The sequence below is a fragment of the Parasteatoda tepidariorum genome, chromosome 1 (genome assembly GCF_982258835.1).
Source record: "Parasteatoda tepidariorum strain Cologne lab strain chromosome 1, Ptep-v5.0, whole genome shotgun sequence".
NCBI lineage: Eukaryota > Metazoa > Arthropoda > Arachnida > Araneae > Theridiidae > Parasteatoda > Parasteatoda tepidariorum.
Window position 1 is genome coordinate 127,872,830 of NC_141755.1, and position 13,041 is coordinate 127,885,870.

General features: G+C 31.6%; 1 long non-coding RNA gene across 3 annotated transcripts; it reads left to right on the forward strand.

Moving 5' to 3' along the window:
• The first annotated feature begins 2,440 nt into the window (after window positions 1-2,440).
• LOC147816920 (uncharacterized) lies at window positions 2,441-11,931 on the forward strand. 3 transcript variants are annotated; one of them, XR_015429503.1, is made up of 13 exons: window positions 2,441-3,604; window positions 3,675-4,050; window positions 4,121-4,496; window positions 4,567-6,142; window positions 6,213-6,589; window positions 6,660-7,035; window positions 7,106-7,481; window positions 7,552-7,926; window positions 7,997-8,372; window positions 8,443-8,818; window positions 8,889-9,264; window positions 9,335-11,041; window positions 11,138-11,931. It is a non-coding gene; the product is annotated as an uncharacterized LOC147816920 (long non-coding RNA). The 3 variants fall into 3 exon arrangements; XR_015429502.1 differs by having other exon boundaries at window positions 2,441-3,158; window positions 3,229-3,604; window positions 3,675-4,496; XR_015429501.1 differs by having other exon boundaries at window positions 3,675-4,496.
• The last annotated feature ends 1,110 nt before the right edge of the window (window positions 11,932-13,041 follow it).

The window sequence follows — 13,041 nt, forward strand, 5'->3', positions numbered from 1 at the left end:
TATTAAAGTATTCCAAATCTTCTAGATTTAAACAAAATATATTTCTTAATAGATTTTATGTAAAATTTCAACTTTTTATGAGAGTATTTTAATATCTTTTTAAAATTACAGATTATTAAAATTGTTTAGATCAATTTTTAAATTTTGATGTATACTTCTGTTCGTTTCATTTCTTAACGATTAAAACTTAACTTGAACTCCATATTTTTGATTGCATCCTTTTGATACTTGTTTAAACTCTGTGACATCTGTATATAACAGACAATATAGATGAAAATTAAAACTTAATAGTTTTAAATTATGAATTTTTACTTTATTTTTCTCTTTACAATAAAATATATGAACTGTTTGCATAGAAAGCATTTAAAGCTCTCATAAAATTCTAACTTTTGAATTTAATATTTTATTTTCAAAGCTTGTTGACGTATAGCTGAAGTTATAACCAAATTTCCTTTTAGTATTACCTTAGAATGTTTAAAAGTTAATTTCTTTTACTTTTCATACATTTTTCTTTTACTTCCAAATATTTAACTTTGGATTTGGAGTTTTCGAACTGTATGATTAAAGAAACCCGTGCATTGCTTTTAATTTAAATTGCACTGATCTACTGTAGGCTGAATGTTCTTAGAGCAAGTGCACTCGAGTTGGGGAAAATCGGGGCTACTACCCCAGTTCAATGACCTCTAGTCTTATCGCTGTACATGACGGTATACTTATGGGGCTCTGGTGGGGAAAGAATTATTTATTTTTCTGAATGTAGATAAACTGTAATGTTTAATTCTGGTTAATAATCTTTAATTAAATAAGATTACTTAAAATATTTTTAATTTAATAATTTTTTTAATACTCCTAATTCTTCTGCTTATTTTATTTATTTTATTTCCACTTTCTTCATAAAATCTTTTCTATGACTTAAAATATTTTTCTATACGAAATTTATTATTTTCAATAATTTTTTTTTAATGTAACAGTTCTTGTTCTGCTCTTGCATTTTATCAACTGGTGGTTAATGGAAAATGATCATTCTAGAGGATTGATTGTATGTATTAGTTCTGTTCAAATAATGTGTTCGTAAATAATGAGTCTGATAAAAAAAATATTTCAAATTCGGCTACTGCCGCAGTAGGATAAATACAACTTAACATAATTATTACAACCTTCCGAAATTGAGATATATTTGTGAGATCCCCTCTTTAGCTAAGGTTTATTGGAAGGAAGATTTTTTATCTCTATCGAAAGTGGTGGAATTGTTTTTATTTTTGGGACTTAAAAATTTTCTCAAGCTTGTATAATTTTATGTTTTCAATATTTAAATTAATGTGTGAGTTATTGTTTTCCCTATAAGGCTTTATAATTGCATTGGTTTAATTTCTAAATGAACCCTTCTTTAGAGATTATATTTTTATTAATTTTAAATGTTATGTCTAATAATTCTAAACTGTTAAAATAATTTCTTAGTCGCAATGCTTAAATTTAATTAGTTAATATAGTAAATGTGTAATAATCATCTAAGTGATAATTATATTCAGTGGAATAAAATGGTTTGCGAGTTTGACAAAACTTGATAAATTTGCATACTCATTATCAGTAATATAGTGTAATTATGTCTCTTTAACAATTTTCCGTTAAAAATTAGTTTTATTAAGAAACAGTTTGGAAATATAGACAAAATACTGGCGCCTTTTACATTAACCTAAAAAATGTTAAGTAAACTCTTAACGTCACTCTATAAATGTAGTTTTTGATAACTACGTCTCATTTTTAATCATGTGTGTACCAAAGTTTTCTGATTAGTTGTTAATTTGAAGTTAGAAAAATTTTCAAACCATTTGTACTTAGAAAATTTCTGATGTTTGCACTTTGAATGACTTTCGAATTGTTTTGACTTCGAAAAATATTCAAAATTTTTTCTCCTCAGAAATATTTTGAAGTTCTGTGATTTTTAAAAGTCTTTAAAAGTTGAGAAAAAAAGGTATTTTAAGAGTTGCAGAAGTTTGGTGGTAGAAAAAATTTTCAACTTGTTCCGACTTTGTTCCCGACTTAAATTTGTTCTGTGAAAAGTTATGAAAATATTTCAACATAAAAAATTACTTTAGTTGGAAGAAATTGGTATACAAGAAGTCAAAATTTTTTTTTAAAAATTATCTTGGCTTTGAAAAATTCAAATTTGTTTGAAAAATTCTGAATCTGTTTTTTTTTTTTTTTGGAAGAAATATTCTGAAGTTGTATGTGCGTAGAAATTTTTTTAGTGTGAAAAAACGAACATATAAGGAGCAGTAGGTGTTTGGGGTCATGGGAAAATTTTCAAACAAATTCAAACTGATTTTGAAAAATTTTCCATTTTTTTGTACTTTGAAAAATTTAGAATCTGTTGGCTTTAAAAGTTCTGAAAATGTTTAGAATCAGGAAAATTTTGAAGTTGTTGGTACTTTGGAAATTTTGAAAGTTTTTAAAAAATGGGTGTATAAAGAATCGCATTACATAAGCTGTAAGTTGGAAAAAATTTCCTACTGTTAGTACCTCGAAAAATTCTGATGGCACTTAGAAAATTTTTGTTTCTTCTTTCGAAAGATCAAGTTGTTTGTACTTTTGAACTTAGAATAATTTTCAAATTGCATTGACTTTCAAAAACTATCTAATTTTCCGTACTTACAGAAATTCTGAGTCTGTTGACTTAAGAAACATTTTTAATTTATTTGAAATCGAAAATTTTTCGACTATTTAACAAATGGAAGATGTTTTGTCTTTCAAAAATTTTCAAATGTTTTGTAATTAAAAAAACACTGCGTACATACATTACTTAGAAAAATTCTGATGTAGTTTTTACTCATTTTTCAAATTAAGATTGAAGATTAAAATTGCAAAGAAAACTTTTAGAACCTGTGCTTATATACTGTTCAAAGTTTTGGGCTACATCAAAACTGTCTGATTATCTCCATTGATTTATCATTTTTGTTTTGTGCATAGATACTGCTTTTGTGCGTTGTATTTTTCAGAATTTACTGTCTTCTTGATATCCTGCTGATGGACACTTTTCGGGAAGCTAAAACTTCATCAGATCATTTTTATAGTAAAGATTAAGACGTGTCTATGGAAAACGGAACGATTTGAAGATATTAATGACGAAGTACTCAATCGCATTCTTGCTGGCCTAATAGGTAAGATGGTAACTTTTTCTCTTCCTTCTCCTTCCGAGAACTTTTCACTTAATACGCTTTTCATTTTTAGCATCTCAAAGCAGAATGGTCATCTTATTGTGATCCTTTTGGCTTCAAAATTCTCAAAAACAGCTACCCGGAGGTGCAGTCAGTCAAGAGCTTGCAGTGATTCCTAGTGTAGAGAACACTATCTATACTATCGGTTTATTCTTTCTGATTGGTTTGGATTTTTAATTTATTTTTGTTTTGTGCGTAGGACCAGATTTTTTGTCTTGTATTTTCAGAATTTACTGTCTTCTTGATATCCTGCTGATGGACACGTTTCGGGAAGCTAAAACTTCATCAGATCATTTTTATGGTAAAGATTAAGACGTGTCTATGGAAAACGGAACGATTTGAAGATATTAATGACGAAGTACTCATTCGCATTCTTGCTGGCCTAATAGGTAAGATGGTAACTTTTTCTCTTCCTTCTCCTTCCGAGAACTTTTCACTTAATGCGCTTTTCATTTTTAGCATCTCAAACCAGAATGGTCATCTTATTGTGATCCTTTTGGCTTCAAAATTCTCAAAAACAGCTACCCGGAGGTGCAGTCAGTCAAGAGCTTGCAGTGATTCCTAGTGTAGAGAACACTATCTATACTATCGGTTTATTCTTTCTGATTGGTTTGGATTTTGAATTTATTTTTGTTTTGTGCGTAGGACCAGATTTTTTGTCTTGTATTTTCAGAATTTACTGTCTTCTTGATATCCTGCTGATGGACACGTTTCGGGAAGCTAAAACTTCATCAGATCATTTTTATGGTAAAGATTAAGACGTGTCTATGTAAAACGGAACGATTTGAAGATATTAATGACGAAGTACTCAATCGCATTCTTGCTGGCCTAATAGGTAAGATGGTAACTTTTTCTCTTCCTTCTCCTTCCGAGAACTTTTCACTTAATACGCTTTTCATTTTTAGCATCTCAAAGCAGAATGGTCATCTTATTGTGATCCTTTTGGCTTCAAAATTCTCAAAAACAGCTACCCGGAGGTGCAGTCAGTCAAGAGCTTGCAGTGATTCCTAGTGTAGAGAACACTATCTATACTATCGGTTTATTCTTTCTGATTGGTTTGGATTTTTAATTTATTTTTGTTTTGTGCGTAGGACCAGATTTTTTGTCTTGTATTTTCAGAATTTACTGTCTTCTTGATATCCTGCTGATGGACACGTTTCGGGAAGCTAAAACTTCATCAGATCATTTTTATGGTAAAGATTAAGACGTGTCTATGGAAAACGGAACGATTTGAAGATATTAATGACGAAGTACTCATTCGCATTCTTGCTGGCCTAATAGGTAAGATGGTAACTTTTTCTCTTCCTTCTCCTTCCGAGAACTTTTCACTTAATGCGCTTTTCATTTTTAGCATCTCAAACCAGAATGGTCATCTTATTGTGATCCTTTTGGCTTCAAAATTCTCAAAAACAGCTACCCGGAGGTGCAGTCAGTCAAGAGCTTGCAGTGATTCCTAGTGTAGAGAACACTATCTATACTATCGGTTTATTCTTTCTGATTGGTTTGGATTTTGAATTTATTTTTGTTTTGTGCGTAGGACCAGATTTTTTGTCTTGTATTTTCAGAATTTACTGTCTTCTTGATATCCTGCTGATGGACACGTTTCGGGAAGCTAAAACTTCATCAGATCATTTTTATGGTAAAGATTAAGACGTGTCTATGGAAAACGGAACGATTTGAAGATATTAATGACGAAAGTCTTTGGCCCACGAGCGGCTGTAGAGTAAATCGCTTATGCGTTCTGATGAGGTTTCACTTGGCCTAGAATTACCCTAAGTTTAATTTCACTTTTCTCACTATCAACCGTTTGAGTGCTGAAGAGTTTTCTTATATATGCTAAGAGTGCGGAATGAAATGCGTACAACACTACTAACCAACTACTAACCAACTACTACTAACTACTACCTACCAACCACTAACCAACCTATACTAACCAACAGCAGTGTCTCCGCATTTTTGGTTCAAAACAAGATTTCCGCATTTTTGGCACATCCGCACTCAAACGGTTAAACTGAATTTTTCAAGAAAGCTAATTTTTAATTACCGAATTTTTGTTAGTGAGTCAATTTTTTGGGATTAAATTTTTTAGTGTTAACCCATTTTAAGTCAACAGAATTCGATTCTATGAGAAAGAAATAAACCTAGTGTTGATTGAAGCAGGTATAAACTAGTTTTTATTATTTTGCAATGTATGGAAGCACTAATCGTCAAGGTAAGAAAACTCTGTGTAAAAATATGTAGTTACATTTAAAACTTGTTATATTTAAGTTTTTAGCATAATATTGAAAGACTAAAATTATTAAATCGTAAATTATTCAATTAAAATTATTCAATTAATCTTGTAACGAAATTATTCAAAGTCATTTAAATTGTGTAACTTTATTTTAAGTCTATTTCTGATGGATTTTTATCTCTCAGTATACTTAAAGATCTTATTTCAATTATCTTTTTAAATTAGCAGATTATTAAAATTGTTTATGATTATTTTTAAGTATGGATTTAGTTTCTTCTGATCGTTTCGTTTCTAAATTTATATGTACGGGACAACACTTTCTTAATAACGAAATGCTTTTATTTGAAAATCAAATTTAATATTAGAAAATATAAATAATGAAGTATAAAATTGCAAAAAATAAAAACTTTTAGAACCTGTGCTTATATACTGTTCAAAATCTTGGGCTACATCAAAATTGTCTGATTATCTCCATTGATTTATCATTTTTGTTTTGTGCATAGATACTGCTTTTGTGTGTTGTATTTTTCAGAATTTACTGTCTTCATGATATCCTGCTGATGGACACTTTTCGGGAAGCTAAAACTTTATCAGATCATTTTTATGGCAAAGATTAAGACGTGTCTATGGAAAACGGAACGATTTGAAGATATTAATGACGAAGTACTCAATCGCATTCTTGCTGGCCTAATAGGTAAGATGGTAACTTCTTCTCTTCCTTCTCCTTCCGAGAACTTTTCACTTAATGCGCTTTTCATTTTTAGCATCTCAAAGCAGAATGGTCATCTTATTGTGATCCTTTTGGCTTCAAAATTCTCAAAAACAGCTACCCGGAGGTGTAGTCAGTCAAGAGCTTGCAGCGATTCTTAGTGTAGAGAACACTATCTATACTATCGGTTTATTCTTTCTGATTGGGTTAGATTTTTTAATTTATTTTTGTTTTGTGCGTAGGACCAGATTTTTTGTCTTGTATTTTCAGAATTTACTGTCTTCTTGATATCCTGCTGATGGACACGTTTCGGGAAGCTAAAACTTCATCAGATCATTTTTATAGTAAAGATTAAGACGTGTCTATGGAAAACGGAACGATTTGAAGATATTAATGACGAAGTACTCATTCGCATTCTTGCTGGCCTAATAGGTAAGATGGTAACTTTTTCTCTTCCTTCTCCTTCCGAGAACTTTTCACTTAATGCGCTTTTCATTTTTAGCATCTCAAACCAGAATGGTCATCTTATTGTGATCCTTTTGGCTTCAAAATTCTCAAAAACAGCTACCCGGAGGTGCAGTCAGTCAAGAGCTTGCAGTGATTCCTAGTGTAGAGAACACTATCTATACTATCGGTTTATTCTTTCTGATTGGTTTGGATTTTTAATTTATTTTTGTTTTGTGCGTAGGACCAGATTTTTTGTCTTGTATTTTCAGAATTTACTGTCTTCTTGATATCCTGCTGATGGACACGTTTCGGGAAGCTAAAACTTCATCAGATCATTTTTATAGTAAAGATTAAGACGTGTCTATGGAAAACTGAACGATTTGAAGATATTAATGACGAAGTACTCATTCGCATTCTTGCTGGCCTAATAGGTAAGATGGTAACTTTTTCTCTTCCTTCTCCTTCCGAGAACTTTTCACTTAATGCGCTTTTCATTTTTAGCATCTCAAACCAGAATGGTCATCTTATTGTGATCCTTTTGGCTTCAAAATTCTCAAAAACAGCTACCCGGAGGTGCAGTCAGTCAAGAGCTTGCAGTGATTCCTAGTGTAGAGAACACTATCTATACTATCGGTTTATTCTTTCTGATTGGTTTGGATTTTTAATTTATTTTTGTTTTGTGCGTAGGACCAGATTTTTTGTCTTGTATTTTCAGAATTTACTGTCTTCTTGATATCCTGCTGATGGACACGTTTCGGGAAGCTAAAACTTCATCAGATCATTTTTATAGTAAAGATTAAGACGTGTCTATGGAAAACTGAACGATTTGAAGATATTAATGACGAAGTACTCATTCGCATTCTTGCTGGCCTAATAGGTAAGATGGTAACTTTTTCTCTTCCTTCTCCTTCCGAGAACTTTTCACTTAATGCGCTTTTCATTTTTAGCATCTCAAACCAGAATGGTCATCTTATTGTGATCCTTTTGGCTTCAAAATTCTCAAACAGCTACCCGGAGGTGCAGTCAGTCAAGAGCTTGCAGTGATTCCTAGTGTAGAGAACACTATCTATACTATCGGTTTATTCTTTCTGATTGGTTTGAATTTTTAATTTATTTTTGTTTTGTGCGTAGGACCAGATTTTTTTGTCTTGTATTTTCAGAATTTACTGTCTTCTTGATATCCTGCTGATGGACACGTTTCGGGAAGCTAAAACTTCATCAGATCATTTTTATAGTAAAGATTAAGACGTGTCTATGGAAAACGGAACGATTTGAAGATATTAATGACGAAGTACTCATTCGCATTCTTGCTGGCCTAATAGGTAAGATGGTAACTTTTTCTCTTCCTTCTCCTTCCGAGAACTTTTCACTTATTGCGCTTTTCATTTTTAGCATCTCAAACCAGAATGGTCATCTTATTGTGATCCTTTTGGCTTCAAAATTCTCAAAAACAGCTACCCGGAGGTGCAGTCAGTCAAGAGCTTGCAGTGATTCCTAGTGTAGAGAACACTATCTATACTATCGGTTTATTCTTTCTGATTGGTTTGGATTTTTAATTTATTTTTGTTTTGTGCGTAGGACCAGATTTTTTGTCTTGTATTTTCAGAATTTACTGTCTTCTTGATATCCTGCTGATGGACACGTTTCGGGAAGCTAAAACTTCATCAGATCATTTTTATAGTAAAGATTAAGACGTGTCTATGGAAAACGGAACGATTTGAAGATATTAATGACGAAGTACTCATTCGCATTCTTGCTGGCCTAATAGGTAAGATGGTAACTTTTTCTCTTCCTTCTCCTTCCGAGAACTTTTCACTTAATGCGCTTTTCATTTTTAGCATCTCAAACCAGAATGGTCATCTTATTGTGATCCTTTTGGCTTCAAAATTCTCAAAAACAGCTACCCGGAGGTGCAGTCAGTCAAGAGCTTGCAGTGATTCCTAGTGTAGAGAACACTATCTATACTATCGGTTTATTCTTTCTGATTGGTTTGGATTTTTAATTTATTTTTGTTTTGTGCGTAGGACCAGATTTTTTGTCTTGTATTTTCAGAATTTACTGTCTTCTTGATATCCTGCTGATGGACACGTTTCGGGAAGCTAAAACTTCATCAGATCATTTTTATAGTAAAGATTAAGACGTGTCTATGGAAAACTGAACGATTTGAAGATATTAATGACGAAGTACTCATTCGCATTCTTGCTGGCCTAATAGGTAAGATGGTAACTTTTTCTCTTCCTTCTCCTTCCGAGAACTTTTCACTTAATGCGCTTTTCATTTTTAGCATCTCAAACCAGAATGGTCATCTTATTGTGATCCTTTTGGCTTCAAAATTCTCAAAAACAGCTACCCGGAGGTGCAGTCAGTCAAGAGCTTGCAGTGATTCCTAGTGTAGAGAACACTATCTATACTATCGGTTTATTCTTTCTGATTGGTTTGGATTTTTAATTTATTTTTGTTTTGTGCGTAGGACCAGATTTTTTGTCTTGTATTTTCAGAATTTGCTGTCTTCTTGATATCCTGCTGATGGACACGTTTCGGGAAGCTAAAACTTTATCAGATCATTTTTATGGTAAAGATTAAGACGTGTCTATGGAAAACGGAACGATTTGAAGATATTAATGACGAAGTACTCATTCGCATTCTTGCTGGCCTAATAGGTAAGATGGTAACTTTTTCTCTTCCTTCTCCTTCCGAGAACTTTTCACTTAATGCGCTTTTCATTTTTAGCATCTCAAACCAGAATGGTCATCTTATTGTGATCCTTTTGGCTTCAAAATTCTCAAAAACAGCTACCCGGAGGTGCAGTCAGTCAAGAGCTTGCAGTGATTCCTAGTGTAGAGAACACTATCTATACTATCGGTTTATTCTTTCTGATTGGTTTGGATTTTTAATTTATTTTTGTTTTGTGCGTAGGACCAGATTTTTTGTCTTGTATTTTCAGAATTTACTGTCTTCTTGATATCCTGCTGATGGACACGTTTCGGGAAGCTAAAACTTCATCAGATCATTTTTATGGTAAAGATTAAGACGTGTCTATGGAAAACGGAACGATTTGAAGATATTAATGACGAAAGTCTTTGGCCCACGAGCGGCTGTAGAGTAAATCGCTTATGCGTTCTGATGAGGTTTCACTTGGCCTAGAATTACCCTAAGTTTAATTTCACTTTTCTCACTATCAACCGTTTGAGTGCTGAAGAGTTTTCTTATATATGCTAAGAGTGCGGAATGAAATGCGTACAACACTACTAACCAACTACTAACCAACTACTACTAACTACTACCTACCAACCACTAACCAACCTATACTAACCAACAGCAGTGTCTCCGCATTTTTGGTTCAAAACAAGATTTCCGCATTTTTGGCACATCCGCACTCAAACGGTTAAACGGAATTTTTCAAGAAGGCTAATTTTTAATTACCGAATTTTTGTTAGTGAGTCAATTTTTTGGGATTAAATTTTTTAGTGTTAACCCATTTTAAGTCAACAGAATTCGATTCTATGAGAAAGAAATAAACCTAGTGTTGATTGAAGCAGGTATAAACTAGTTTTTATTATTTTGCAATGTATGGAAGCACTAATTATCAAGGTAAGAAATCTGTGTAAAAATATGTAGTTACATTTAAAACTTGTTATATTTAAGTTTTTAGCATAATATTGAAAGACTATAATTATTAAATCGTAAATTATTCAATTAAAATTATTCAATTAATCTTGTAACGAAATTATTCAAAGTTATTTAAATTGTGTAACTTTATTTTAAATCTATTTCTGATGGATTTTTATCTCTGAGCATATTTAAAGATCTTATTTCATTTATCTTTTTAAATTTGCAGATTATTGAAATTGTTTATGATTATTTTTAAGTATGGATTTAGTTTCTTCTGATCGTTTCGTTTCTAAATTAAAACTCAACTGGAACTCTTAATTGATTGTTTGCATTCTTTTGTCATTTCTTAAAATTAACTCTAAGAAATCTTCAGTAATTGGCAAAAGCATTCAAAATTGAATGAAAATTAAAGCACAAAAGGAAAATTAATGTATAAAAACGCCAACGTAGCGTTTTCTCACTGTACAATAATATATATGTATGATGATAACATTAAAAGGTACTTAAATCTGGTTTAAAATTCAAACTTTTAAAGTTAATTGAGTATTTTTTTTCTTTCGAAGCTGGTTTAAATATTGGTTTATTTTACCTTATTGCTTTAGTTTAATTTCTCCTTTTGTTTTTGTGCATAGATACTGCTTGTGTGTGTTGTATTTTTCAGAATTGACTGTATTCTTGATATGCGGCTGATGGACACGTTTTGGGAAGCTACAACTGCACAAGCTTCGGAAAAAAGAATTAGTGCAGCTTTTCATGCAGTTTTCTATCTCGAGAACTGAATGACTTCTTCCGACAAAAGAACTTGTTTCCTTGCTGGTCTAATAGGTGAGACGATAACCTTTATTTTTTTCTCTTATCCAAAGCCTTCTCTATGTAAACTGAATCTTATTTTGCAAAAATTGAATATTGATAATTTTTCAGATTCATGAGTTTGTGATATCCAGATGAAAGAGCTTCTCGAAGTTGTTCTGCAGTCTTTACCAAATGGGAAAAGAACAGATTCGTTTTTACCCTCCCAATGAGGTGGCTCAAGTTAAGACTCGCCAGAATCTGCTGCTGTTGACGTATAACGTGTACTCACACAGAAAAAAGTGCTGACATAAAATGTCCTGAGTGGTAGACTGATAGTGGGTTAAAATCCCAACACCGTCGGGCTAACCGTGGGAGGTTTTCATGGTTTTCCTCTCCATGTTACGCGAATGCGGGTTAGTTGCAACAAAGTCCTCCATGAAGGCTAGTTTGATCCAGGTGTTCTTTTGTCTCTTGAGAAAAATTATGTTTATCACATTTTTATGTCAGATTTAATAGTTTAAAACAAACCTTCAGATTAACTGCTCTCAGTCACCAAAGCTTTTATTGTCCCTGTCATTTGCTTTGTTCTTTCAGCAAAGTTTTTCAAACTTAGCATTTAATTTACTGTAATATATTTCTATTCTATGTAATATGTTCTGCTCTATGTAATCTATTCTATGTAATATATTTATATATTGATCATAAGGGTTATAGCTGTTGTTGAAGTGTTGTATTTGAAATGTGTTTTTTCTGTAGTTTGCCGCTTCAAATTTATCCAATTTAAATTGGTAGCGCATTTTGATAGGGTGCTGTATTGTATAATTTTGATATCGTGTATTTGATATTGTGAAATTTTTGCTATTGGATTATTGAAGTTCAATTTTGTAATTCGTGTTAAATTTTTTACATACTGTACAGATTAAATTTCTATTTCATCTTGTGTTGTAATATTACAAATTAGTTAAAAATAAAAGTGTTATACTTGCAATTTAGTTTTCGATTATTTTTTGTTTGACTATCTTTTTTCTAGGATTCATTTAAGATTTAGATTGAAATTTCCCGATAAGGGAACATAATTAAACTAATGTTATTGTTTTCAGATTTAAAAAAAAAGTACATATGGGCAAAAAGTGTTTCTGTAGTATCTGTTTCAACGCTGTAAGGTGAGCAAAATAAATGATATCAAATTGAGTAAGTTTTTGTTATAGATCGAATTTCCACGAAGTGCACATCTTAATTGTTCGAAAGAATGACTTCAATATTTAAGTTTCCGATTCAGTAAGATTCAATTCAGATGATTAATAATTGGTTTTTTTCAGCATCTATAATTTTATGAGTTGCTGTATAAAATACAGTCGGACTTCTATTGAACGAACTTCCATTTCACGAATTTCTCTATTTTACGAATTTTTTCGAGGAGCATTTTCGAAATTTCTTCGTAAAATAACTTGAAAAATTCCAGAATGAATTTATCCAACTTTTCTTTGCGATCCACCTCCCCCTATTTCCCAAAACATTTCAAACTTGTTAAAAGCATTTTACGAATGAAATGACCTTGAATTGTTTTTCGTAGCCACTTCACTTTTAGAAAAAGCAGTAAAATCTCTCTTTGTTTGCATTTCAAATGAAAAATTCAGTTCAAATGAACGGATTTTATCAGTAGCAATTAAACTTAAGAGCGCGTGTGGTAATGTATGTTTAAAATTATTCTTATAATAAATGCAGCTATAATTTTATGCATAAATTTAGTTTTTTTTTTTTAAGCTGAAAATGTATATAACATGATAGTGTAACACTGGATAATGTTTTGCTTTATTCTTGCTTTCCTTTCAGATTTTAAGATTTGTAAAATAAAGAGTAGATACTAGTTGATAAGATAAAAGTGCATTAATTGATGTTTTAATTGTCCAATGTTTATGAATTTAAAACCTGTTTTGTGTTGCTTTAGTATTTTAAAAGGTGATTTTGGATTTAATGAATTTTCCATTACGGACTTATTATTGGGATTTGGTGACTTCGTTAAATAGAGGTCC